Source organism: Caretta caretta, chromosome 1 (assembly GCF_965140235.1).
Source record: "Caretta caretta isolate rCarCar2 chromosome 1, rCarCar1.hap1, whole genome shotgun sequence".
NCBI lineage: Eukaryota > Metazoa > Chordata > Testudines > Cheloniidae > Caretta > Caretta caretta.
The window spans coordinates 58,522,850-58,534,865 of NC_134206.1; the positions used below are offsets into that span (position 1 = coordinate 58,522,850).

General features: G+C 41.0%; 1 protein-coding gene across 4 annotated transcripts in view; it reads right to left on the minus strand.

Annotated features, from left to right (window-relative positions):
* The window catches only part of FNDC3A (fibronectin type III domain containing 3A), a 207,363-nt gene that overhangs the window by 167,818 nt on the left and 27,529 nt on the right, over positions 1 to 12,016 (minus strand). The window lies entirely within an intron of this gene.

Here is a 12,016-nt window from a genome sequence, read left to right on the forward strand (position 1 = left end):
GCAGCGTTGAAGGGCTGGCTGGGGGAATCTGGCCTCAGCCCTGCCCCTTCTGCCCGAGGCCTTGCCCCTTCCGGGGGCCCAGAGCCGCCCCCACCTTGCCCAGGACCCCAGCCACCCTGCATACCGGTAAGTCCATTAAGTTACTTTTTAACCCCTGCTCCTATCCCTCTTGGGAAAGTGTGACTATCCCACAGAGCAACCGAGGCAGGAGCGGCTCCCTGAAGAATGGACTGGCTGACCCTTTGATGACTTCAGCATCTTATGCGTGACAAAAATCCTGTCATGTCTGACCGTGAGGTAACAGATAACAGAGAGAAAGAGCAGGCGATCACAATGCACATACCGGCAACAATGTAATCAGCTACTGCCTAATTTCCAGAGCTCCTCACAGAAACTGTATTTTCAAAAATCTTAACCCTAGTTTACTATTTTGTGCAGTTTAACATGGGAAATGAATGTTTACCTTTTGGTTGTTGTGTTCAAAGAGGCGGCAGAGGAATATTTATAAACAGCATCACAAATATCTACTATCCCACTAACTCAGGCCAAGTAAAATATCAGGTTTTTTATAATCATATTTGTACAGTACAGGCAAACAGATTTTGTGGCTGAGCTGGTAAATTATACAGCTGTTCTGCAAGGCCTTTTTTATTCCATTTTTAAAACAATTTTATTTTAAATATAAAATAATTTCATAACAGCATTTCTGTTCCTGTTAGGTTCTGTAAAGCCCTGTTTAAAAACAAATCACTTATGGCCAGACAGTAATACCCTTACTCACTTTTGAATAATATATTCCTGCACAAGTAGTCCCACTGACTTTCATTGGTCTATCTGTCATATACGGCACAATTCAGCATGTGTCAAGGCATCACAATCTGGCTCCTAATATAATGCCTGAAATTAGGAAATTTAAATTATTTGGCTATTTTTAATGAGTGGTCTCATTTCACTGTATGGTTTGACAAACAAATGATTCCACACTGAAGTAAGTACACTACTACTGTTCATTTGAATATGCTATGTGAGTAATTTTTTATTAATTTGCTAGACCACAAAGTTATATTTTCATATTTATAATGCATTAAAGCTGCTTCATGTTAATTCAACAAATAGTCTTAAACATCTTGGATTTCATTTTACATTTGAAAGTTTATTCACTTTTCGGATACTCTTCAAAGTTCTTTAGACTCTTCGTTTTCAGTAAACAAAGGCATCTTAATCTTGACTTCCACGTGAAAAATCTTACATTTTGAAAGACTCTCTCTCAAAGTATTAATTCTATCCTTAGGAAAAATGCATGTCTTATTCCACAGATTAGTAATCACAGGAATAAAATACATAAAAATGGTAAGCTATTAATCTTTTTAGAAAATTAATCTTCACTATTACTAAGAAACAGAAAAAAAATTCCTCCTAGAAGATAAAATAAATGAATTTCAATTATGGGGTTGTTCTGTCCAGATCCTCATCCCGGTTCACGGTTCATTATTGTCTTGCATTCTAAGTAAATAAGCCTCAAAAGAATGAGGCTCTGATCCTGCACCATTAAAGTCAATGGGAGCTTTACCACTGACTTTGATGAGCATAGGCTCAAGCTTTGAGTCAGTGGTCAGAAGAAAATTCTGACTCACGTGCCCAATAGAGGTCTAAATAACATGACAAGAGATACCCTCCTCTCTCACGTACAAACTATGAGAGACTCTGTATTTGCTGTCAAAGTATATGCTGGTCACACAGTCTTTGCTCTAAAGAGTTCACAGTCTAAGAATAAGAAAACAAGCAATGTATTACAGGTGAAGGAAAGGGATAAAAACATATTATACTTGATTTTTTTCCCCTATAAACAATGTCAATTATACCCAGCTGGTCCTCTCCAATTTTTATTTGCTGGCAATGACTATAGACATCACAGTCAAAGTGGGTCCTGAAGACGGATTTGAAGAGAGGACAGGGGTATTATGGACAAATTCAGGTAAAGCAGTCAAATGCAAGTTTATATCTATCAGAGTAACATATGAATGGACACAAGACTCCCAATGTGTAGCAAACACTACTAATTTAGTTTCGATGGGCCAGAATGTAAATCTGTAAGTGTAAATACAAGACTGTAAAAAACTTGAATCGTTCAAGTTGTGTATCCTTCCCAGGATTTTTGCTTTAAAAATAAATAAATAAATAAAAAATAACCACCATCCTACCCAGCAGAAGATCTCACAACCTTAGCTTGCTCAGGCCATTCAATGTCTGAATCACCTTTCCCTTCATCTTTTGAGATTTACTTGTGAATATCTGTGTAGCTAAAGTTAAGAGTTAGAGAAAAATATTTTATATTCTGTTGAAATATTTGAAATTAATTGATTTGAAAGAAATATTTGTAAAGTTTCAGGAAATGACTGTATGATTTCGATCCATCCAGCACCTCAACTTTGTATTTCACTAGAAAGAGCATAAACTACATATAACTTGAAATCACAAAAAAAGTATTTCATTAAAACAGTAACTAAATAAATGGATTTTGTTAATACATTTTCAGATTGCATCCTGTGTAATGTTAGTTTTCTGGGTTTAGGATCTCAGATGTTTCAAATCATGGCAATTTGCTATGAAGAACTGGTAAACATTGTATAGTCAATTTCTAACATAAAAAGTTTTTAATATATATATATACACACTATAATGGAGCCTGGGGACCCAGTTACGATATGGGCAATCCAAGGCTTTAGCTTGGTTGCAGTGACACAGTAAAATTCTGTTCCAATTAGAAATTACAATTGTTATCACTTGATCCCCTGATTCTGTTATAACTGTGTTGTAGAGTGGGTGAGCAGTTCTGTAGTATTTTAGTGAAAGTGTTTTTGAAATCGGAAAAATGTTTGAATAGTAGCTAAGCATGTGAAATAGCTAGTTTTCAGGATATTGTATATAGCTCCATGTTTATCAGCATAATGATGGCAAAAATTCTCACTGCAGTCTCTAGAACACATTACAAGGGTAAAGCTAGGAAAATCTTTCACAATACCAAAACCCAATATTAATGCAAGTTATACCACAACTTCAAAAAACAAACACTGAAACTGATTAAAAGTACAGTGAAACAACATTTAGGTTGAAACAGATACCTTCACATAACAGCAATGGAGTTCAGAGTTAAATCTGTGATGCTTCATACATAACTCAGCAAAAGACTACACTGTATATAGAGGTATATTCTTATACTGATGTAAACAAGAGATGCTTATAAATTCTTGTGACCTAATATGAGGATGTATTCCAAAATGTGCAGAATCACCCATTGCTCTGAATTTCTTGTACCATGGGTCTTAATTGGCTGAGCTAATGACAGAGTTGTAACTACAATTCTGAATGTCCTGGCTTTTGTAAGCTCCAAACATAAAAGTATTTAGTTAATGCTGGTTTCTTAAACACTACAAGAAAAGTAATAAATGTTTCCAGTAAAGGTTCCTGACACTGAATAAATACATTTTCAAATTATTTAAGGCTCATGTATCACACACACAAAAGAAAAACAAAGTCAAATCAATTGATAATAAAAGTTTTACTAATTTTTGTGAGATTCTAAATTGTAGCCAGATCTGTTATATAATTTGGAACTATAATGAAATGAAAAAAGTGGTATTAGCTGTCCTTAACTGTTATCTGAAAACGTAGCTAACATTTTGTAGAATTATTTTAAATAAATCTGTTAACTGTTCTCTGAGGGTTATATCCAGTTTGTATGCATGGCTGCTCTCTAAGGATAGATACTGTATAAACTACAAACTTTTTACTCCTAAAAAAATTAATGAGAGGCATAATTTAGTCTCTAGCGTGATTCTCGCTTCAAATTATTTTCTTTTAGTCTGAATCTTGCTTAGTAGAAAGATAACAGAATATATTTCTTTTTAATAAAACTTCCCCCAAAGGACATTCAAAAATAAAAACTCTTCCAAACACCGGAGGTCATTACTGAACAAGCTGTATGAAAGGGCAGATTGACTAGCCTCATTTTTTGGAGGGGATAAAGAGAAGTTATTTTCGTGAGTACCTAAAGGTAAAGTAAGAATAGAAATGGGAAGAAAAGAGAGATAGAAATATGTGAAGAAAGGGTATGAGAAGAGGAAAGTAGTTAAGCAGAAGTATTGAATGTCTAGAGAGAAAGGTAAGAACGTAAGCTTTAATATGTCCATATCTTTTATTCAAGTTTTTGCTTAATGGGTCGCTGTTTAGTTTAGTCAGAGATGGTTACTTCTGCTTTTGGTTAAAAGTAGTTAAAACTGTATTTTTATTAAAAGAAAGCTCTGTTTTAAAATTTCAGAATAATTTCTATCTGTATTATATAATAATAAATGCCATCTCTTTAAAACAATGTAGGTAAAAATTCTGAAATGTATTTAATACCAGGAAGAAGACATTCTCAGAAAAAGCAAACTGGAATACCATATTTTCTTCCCCATACACCCACCACGTAACACTTAACAGTTCCTCCTCCTCCTCTTCATTTAAGCCTCATTCAGCTCTCATCCCAGTTTGACCTCATATTGGATCTTAGTTTGGCTAGTTCACTCCATTTCCTCTTAAAACCAAGCAACCAGGCTTCTCTTCTAAAATTTCTTTCCACTCCCATTTCTCTTGTTACTCTTGGAACATATGCAGGTCACTCATGACAGCATCCCTTTGTGTCCTTGTCATGATCCCCTAGAAGTAGCATTCACAAGCATTCCCCAAACGGCCCTGTTTTGGACACATATAGGGATCTTGTTTTTCATTAATGCAAAAACATACATATGTAGAATGAAGAAAAAACGGAATATAAAGTGTCTATTGTAGCAAAGATCTACTGTCAATAGGTCATGCAGTTCCTCTCCCTTGTGGCAGAATATTGCTCCCTATAGTGCACATTTTCTGCTGGTCTGATAAGAATTATATTATGTTCTTTATTAGTTTTGAGGAACCATTAATAGGTTTTATACTGTACTTTCCTGAAGCAACAAAATTGGCTTCTATATCAGTACTAGGTTTTTTTTAAATATTACTTGATGTGACCCAGGGACTTCTTGGGATCTACTGGCAGAGGGCATGGGGGTGCATAGGGTCACAGGGATTCCCTGGGTCTGGTCTCTATAGTTTGTCAAAGAGTGCCATGTAAGGTCCCTACTGAAAGCCTGTGTCACACCGATCATCATAATCATTGCAAAATAGATAGATAATATGCAAGGAGTTATATATATATATATATATACACACTGAAAATTATGCTCTTAAGGCAGAGGTGGGCAAACTACGGCTCGTTGGCCACATCTGGCCCGCGGGACCGTCCTGCCCGGCGCCTGAGCTCCCGGCTGGGGAGGCTAGTCCCCCGTCCCCCCCGCTATTCCCCCTCTCCCACAGCCTCAATGTGCTGCACTGCCAGTGCTCTGGCCCGCCAGTCCTGCCAGACAGTGTGGCAGCGTGGCTGGCTCTGGCATGATGGGGGGGGAGCGGGAGGTCCCGGGGGGCAGTCAGGGGACAGGGAGCGGTTGGATGGAGTGGAGGTTGGTTGGGGGGCCGGTCATGGAACGGGGAGGCTGGATAGGCGTCGGAGTCCCGGGGTGCCTGTTAGGGGGAAGGGGTGGGGGTCCTGGGAGGGGGGCGATCAGGGGACAAGGAGCAGGGGGGGTTGGATGGGTCAGGGATTCTGAGCGGGAAGTTGGAGGGGGCGGATGGAGGTGGGTACCAGGATGTTTGGGGAGACACAGCCTTCCCTACCCAGCCCTCTATATAGTTTTGCAACTCCGATGCGGCCCTCGGGCCAGAAAGTTTGCCCACCCCGTCTTAAGGTCTGTGAGCTGGGGGGCTGGTCACCAGAAAGCGATAAGCAAGTTTCTTTGAGGCAGGAGATGCTTATCTACCTGTCTGGCTATATGTAAATTGAGCATTGCATACTTCACAATGAATGTCTATTGACAGCCTGAACAAAATGCTAATCCAGTAATTGCAAAGTCACCAGGGGAGATTCTATATAGCAAAAAAAAAACCCAAAAAACAAACAGCAGGTGTTACCCTGTTTACAAGTGAAGACAGTGGATGGTTAGAACGGTATCTGGGGGTGCAGATTACACCCAGGTATCTTTCAGCTAAGGGGCAAGCAGCCAGCTGGCTTGTCTTATGAACACAGGATCACAGACCATCTGGCTTTTAAACAATGGGAGACACACTTTTGGATGGGCTATGCTTTGTAAGACAGAAGAAATGTCTTGTTAAGTTTAGGCTCCAGAAAGCATGTTAACTTTTATTGTACATGTAACTATTTGATACAATTAACTCTACTTGGTTCTTAGAATCATAGAATATCAGGGTTGGAAGGGACCCCTGAAGGTCATCTAGTCCAACCCCCTGCTCGAAGCAGGACCAATTCCCAGTTAAATCATCCCAGCCAGGGCTTTGTCAAGCCTGACCTTAAAAACCTCTAAGGAAGAAGATTCTACCACCTCCCTAGGTAACGCATTCCAGTGTTTCACCACCCTCTTAGTGAAAAAGTTTTTCCGAATATCCAATCTAAACCTCCCCCACTGCAACTTGAGACCATTACTCCTCGTTCTGTCATCTGCTACCATTGAGAACAGTCTAGAGCCATCCTCTTTGGAACCCCCTTTCAGGTAGTTGAAAGCAGCTATCAAATCCCCCCTCATTCTTCCCTTCTGCAGGCTAAACAATCCCAGCTCCCTCAGCCTCTCCTCATAAGTCATGTGTTCTAGACCCCTAATCATTTTTGTTGCGCTTCGCTGGACTCTCTCCAATTTATCCACATCCTTCTTGTAGCGTGGGGCCCAAAACTGGACACAGTACTCCAGATGAGGCCTCACCAATGTCGAATAGAGGGGAACGATCACGTCCCTCGATCTGCTCGCTATGCCCCTACTTATACATCCCAAAATGCCATTGGCCTTCTTGGCAACAAGGGCACACTACTGACTCATATCCAGCTTCTCGTCCACTGTCACCCCTAGGTCCTTTTCCGCAGAACTGCTGCCTAGCCATTCGGTCCCTAGTCTGTAGCGGTGCATTGGATTCTTCCATCCTAAGTGCAGGACCCTGCACTTATCCTTATTGAACCTCATCAGATTTCTTTTGGCCCAATCCTCCAATTTGTCTAGGTCCTTCTGTATCCTATCCCTCCCCTCCAGCGTATCTACCACTCCTCCCAGTTTAGTATCATCCGCAAATTTGCTGAGAGTGCAATCCACACCATCCTCCAGATCATTTATGAAGATATTGAACAAAACCGGCCCCAGGACCGACCCTTGGGGCACTCCACTTGATACCGGCTGCCAACTAGACATGGAGCCATTGATCACTACCCGTTGAGCCCGACAATCTAGCCAGCTTTCTACCCACCTTATAGTGCATTCATCCAGCCCATACTTCCTTAACTTGCTGACAAGAATACTGTGGGAGACCGTGTCAAAAGCTTTGCTAAAGTCAAGAAACAATACATCCACTGCTTTCCCTTCAGCCACAGAACCAGTAATCTCATCATAAAAGGCGATTAGATTAGTCAGGCATGACCTTCCCTTGGTGAATCCATGCTGGCTGTTCCTGATCACCTTCCTCTCATGCAAGTGCTTCAGGATTGATTCTTTGAGGGCCTGCTCCATGATTTTTCCAGGGACTGAGGTGAGGCTGACTGGCCTGTAGTTCCCAGGATCCTCCTTCTTCCCTTTTTTAAAGATTGGCACTATATTAGCCTTTTTCCAGTCATCCGGGACTTCCCCGGTTCGCCACGAGTTTTCAAAGATAATGGCCAATGGCTCTGCAATCACAGCCGCCAATTCCTTTTGCACTCTCGGATGCAACTCGTCCGGCCCCATGGACTTGTGCACGTCCAGCTTTTCTAAATAGTCCCTAACCACCTCTATCTCCACAGAGGGCTGGCCATCTCTTCCCCATTTTGTGATGCCCAGCGCAGCAGTCTGGGAGCTGACCTTGTTAGTGAAGACAGAGGCAAAAAAAGCATTGAGTACATTAGCTTTTTCCACATCCTCTGTCACTAGGTTACCTCCCTCATTCAGTAAGGGGCCCACACTTTCCTTGGCTTTCTTCTTGTTGCCAACATACCTGAAGAAACCCTTCTTGTTACTCTTGACATCTCTTGCTAGCTGCAGCTCCAGGTGCGATTTGGCCCTCCTGATATCATTCCTACATGCCCGAGCAATATTTTTATACTCTTCCCTGGTCATATGTCCAACCTTACACTTCTTGTAAGCTTCTTTTTTATGTTTAAGATCCGCTAGGATTTCACCATTAAGCCAAGCTGGTCGCCTGCCATATTTACTATTCTTTCGACTCATCGGGATGGTTTGTCCCTGTAACCTCAACAGGGATTCCTTGAAATACAGCCAGCTCTTCTGGACTCCTTTCCCCTTCAAGTTAGTCCCCCAGGGGATCCTGGCCATCCGTTCCCTGAGGGAGTCGAAGTCTGCTTTCCTGAAGTCCAGGGTCCGTATCCTGCTGCTTACCTTTCTTCCCTGCGTCAGGATCCTGAACTCAACCAACTCATGGTCACTGCCTCCCAGATTCCCATCCACTTTTGCTTCCCCCACTAATTCTACCCGGTTTGTGAGCAGCAGGTCAAGAAAAGCGCCCCCCTTAGTTGGCTCCTCTAGCACTTGCGCCAGGAAATTGTCCCCTCCGCTTTCCAAAAACTTCCTGGATTGTCTATGCACCGCTGTATTGCTCTCCCAGCAGATATCAGGAAAATTAAAGTCACCCATGAGAATCAGGGCATGCGATCTAGTAGCTTCCGTGAGTTGCCGGAAGAAAGCCTCATCTACCTCATCCCCCTGGTCCGGTGGTCTATAGCAGACTCCCACCACTACATCACTCTTGTTGCACACACTTCTAAACTTAATCCAGAGACACTCTTCTCAAATCTTTGTTCTTTATTAAATAAACTTGTACTTGTTTTCAATATAAACAAATCTAAATGGTGCTATTTGAGTGGAACCAAGATCCTGAGGTGAAACTGGTAAACTGGTGCGTACTATTTCTTTGGGAGTAGTGGATCTGTGAATTCTGAGATAAATACTATCAGGAATTGTGTCATTGTGTGTGAGAGACTTTAACTTCCCGGACATAGATTGGAGAACAAGTACTACTAATACTGGTAGGGCCCACTTACTCCTGGATGTGATATAAGTCAGTTTCCTTCATCAAATCATCACTGAACCAACAAGAAGGGATGCAATTTTCGATTTGGTTTTGTTAAGTAGTGAGGGCATCATAGAACAGCTGGTCATAGGAAATAACCTTGGATTGACTGATCACAAGATGATTCAGTTTAAATTAAATGGAAGGATAATCAAAACCAGGTCATCAAGAACATTTTTTTATTTCAAAAGGGCAGATTTTGGGAAACTAAGGGAATTAAAGAAGTCACCTGGACTAAAGAGGTCAAGGGCTTCAATGTGGAGGAGGCTTAGAATTTCTTTTAAATCAACTATACACTAATTATCTTTAATTTGCATCCCAAGCAAGGGGGAAAAATCTTGTAGGAAAAGACTCCAGAGCTGTCTGGATGAATAATTATCTCAAAAAGGTTACTAGGGGTAAGCTGAAAGCCCATAGCAAATGGAAAAAGATTGATCAGTGAAGAAAGCTATATCTTGGAGGTTAGAAATTGTATAAAGTGAGAATTGCTAAAAGCCAGGCTGAATTAGTTCTTGCCAAAGAAATGAATATAAGTAGTAAGAGGTTTTTTCGTTATATACATAAAAATAGAATGAAGAAGGATGAGGTCTGTGTGCAGTGTGGATAGGGAGAAGATTAAAGGTAATCTAAGTATGCCCCAAAACTAAATGAATACAATGTCTCTGTTTTCAATAAGGATGATAATATGGAACATGAGTACGAAGGCAGGATGGCTGATAGAAATGAGTGCATAGAAATAGGTATGACCACAACAGAGGTGGAAGAAAAACTTGAAGAGTTTAATGCTCTCAAATCAGGGGGACCAGACAATTTCCACCCCAAAATACTGAAAAAAATGGCACATGAGATTGCAAATTCTCTAGTAGCAAGGATTTTAAATAAATCTATTTGGGGTAGTACTGCATGACTGGAGAATAGCTAATGTCATACCTATGCTTATGGGCATTTACAGCTCTGTTAGTCTGATCTCGGTAATATGCAAGATTTTAGAACAAATTGCAAAGGAAAGAATAATTAAATGTATGGAGGTAAACAGAAAAGGAGATGTAATGCAAGATGGGTTTACCAGGGTATAGACTGTGCCAGTGTGATGGGATGTTTATCACACATCAGTTCTGAAAGGGATAAGGAAGCTGAGAAAGAAGGGCCAATTAATGTGAAATGCTGCACATGCAAGGATGAGGCTGGAGAAGCAACCCATGACTGGAAGATGAAGCTTAGCTCAGTAGGTGTTGCCTGGGCTAGTATAAAACCAGGAAGATGGCAACAGAAATGGTTTCAGTGAGGAAGACTGTGCACAGAAATGGAATGAAACTCAATAGTACGAAGTGCAAGGTTATGCATTTAAGCTTTAATAAGAAGAATTTCTATAAAAAGCTGTTGGCTCATCAGTTGTGACAGATAAGAAAAGTGACCTGAGTGTGTTGGTCAATCACAGAATGACTGAGTCACCAATGTGATGCAGCTGCAAAAAAAGGCAAATGTGATCCTAAGATGGATCATGGCATTTTCAGTACAGATACAGACATATTAATACCATTGTACAAGGCACTGGTAAGAACTAATTTGGAATATGGCATAGAATTCTGGTTGCCCATGTTCCAGTTTGAATTCATCTTTCTAGAACAGGTGCAGAGCAGAGCTACAAGGATGATTCGGGGAATGTAGGGTCTGTGTTATGAAAGGGGACTGGAAGAGCTTGGCTTGTTTTAGCCTAATGAAAAGAAGGCTGAAAAGGGAACCACAGAGGATTAAAAGCTATTTAAGCTAAAGGACAATGTTGGCACAAGAACAAAATGGGTATAAACTGCTTGTGACCAAATTCAGGCTGGAAACTAGAAGAAGGTTAGAAACCTTCAGAGGAGTGAGATTCTGGAACAGCCTCCCAATAGGAGTTGTGGGTGCAAACACCTTAGTTTTGAGAGAGAGAGAGATGGATAAATTTATGAATGGGATTATATGATAGGGTTGCATGTGATGGTGGGGGCAGGGCTTGGCAGCTCTGGGGGTCCCTTCTGATTTATGTCTTATGCCCCTCAAATCTCAAGCTTCAGGGCTTCAACTGGCCAATTGCAAGGATCAGGAAGGGATTTCCACACACTCCTCACCCATCAATGTATTCTCTTTTTTTTGTTTTTTGTCTCCTTCCTCTAAAAGATCAGAGATGGCCATGGCTGGAGATGGGGGACAAGACAGGGTGGGCCAGTACTCTGAGGTAGCACTGAGGATTCTTTCTCTCATGGGCTTAGCTAGCTGGTTCTTGCTCACATGCTTAGGGTATAACTGATCATCATATGTGGGGTTGGAAAGGAATTTTCCCCCAGGTCAGACCCGCAGTGACCTAGGGTTTTTGCCTTCCTCTGCAGCATGGGATGTGGGTTATTTGCAGGAATTATCTGGGTATATCTCCCTTAATCAATTCCCTGCCATTTCAGGAGACTCTGGCATTGGTGCATCTCGGTACTGCCTAGTCTCTACCTGTGGCACACAACAGTTTAGTCTCTTCTGGGCTGTAATACTTCAGTCTAATTTCAGTTGTTGGGTTTAGTGTGTGGATGCTGGGTGGTGTTTGTGACCTGTGATATACAGGAGATCAAACTAGATGATCTGGTTGTCCACTTTGGCCTTAAACTCTATGATAATAGCTAACAGGCTCTCATCTTAAATACCAAAAAGTTTTTGGAAATATTTACCATCTCTATAGGCAATGTAAATGTCTTAAGAAAAGGATCAAAATCTGGCACCTGCAGCACCCAGACTGTAGTTTCTCTATTCCACAGCCTAATAAGTGAACAAAACACAATGAGCCTAGATTTACACTGACTTC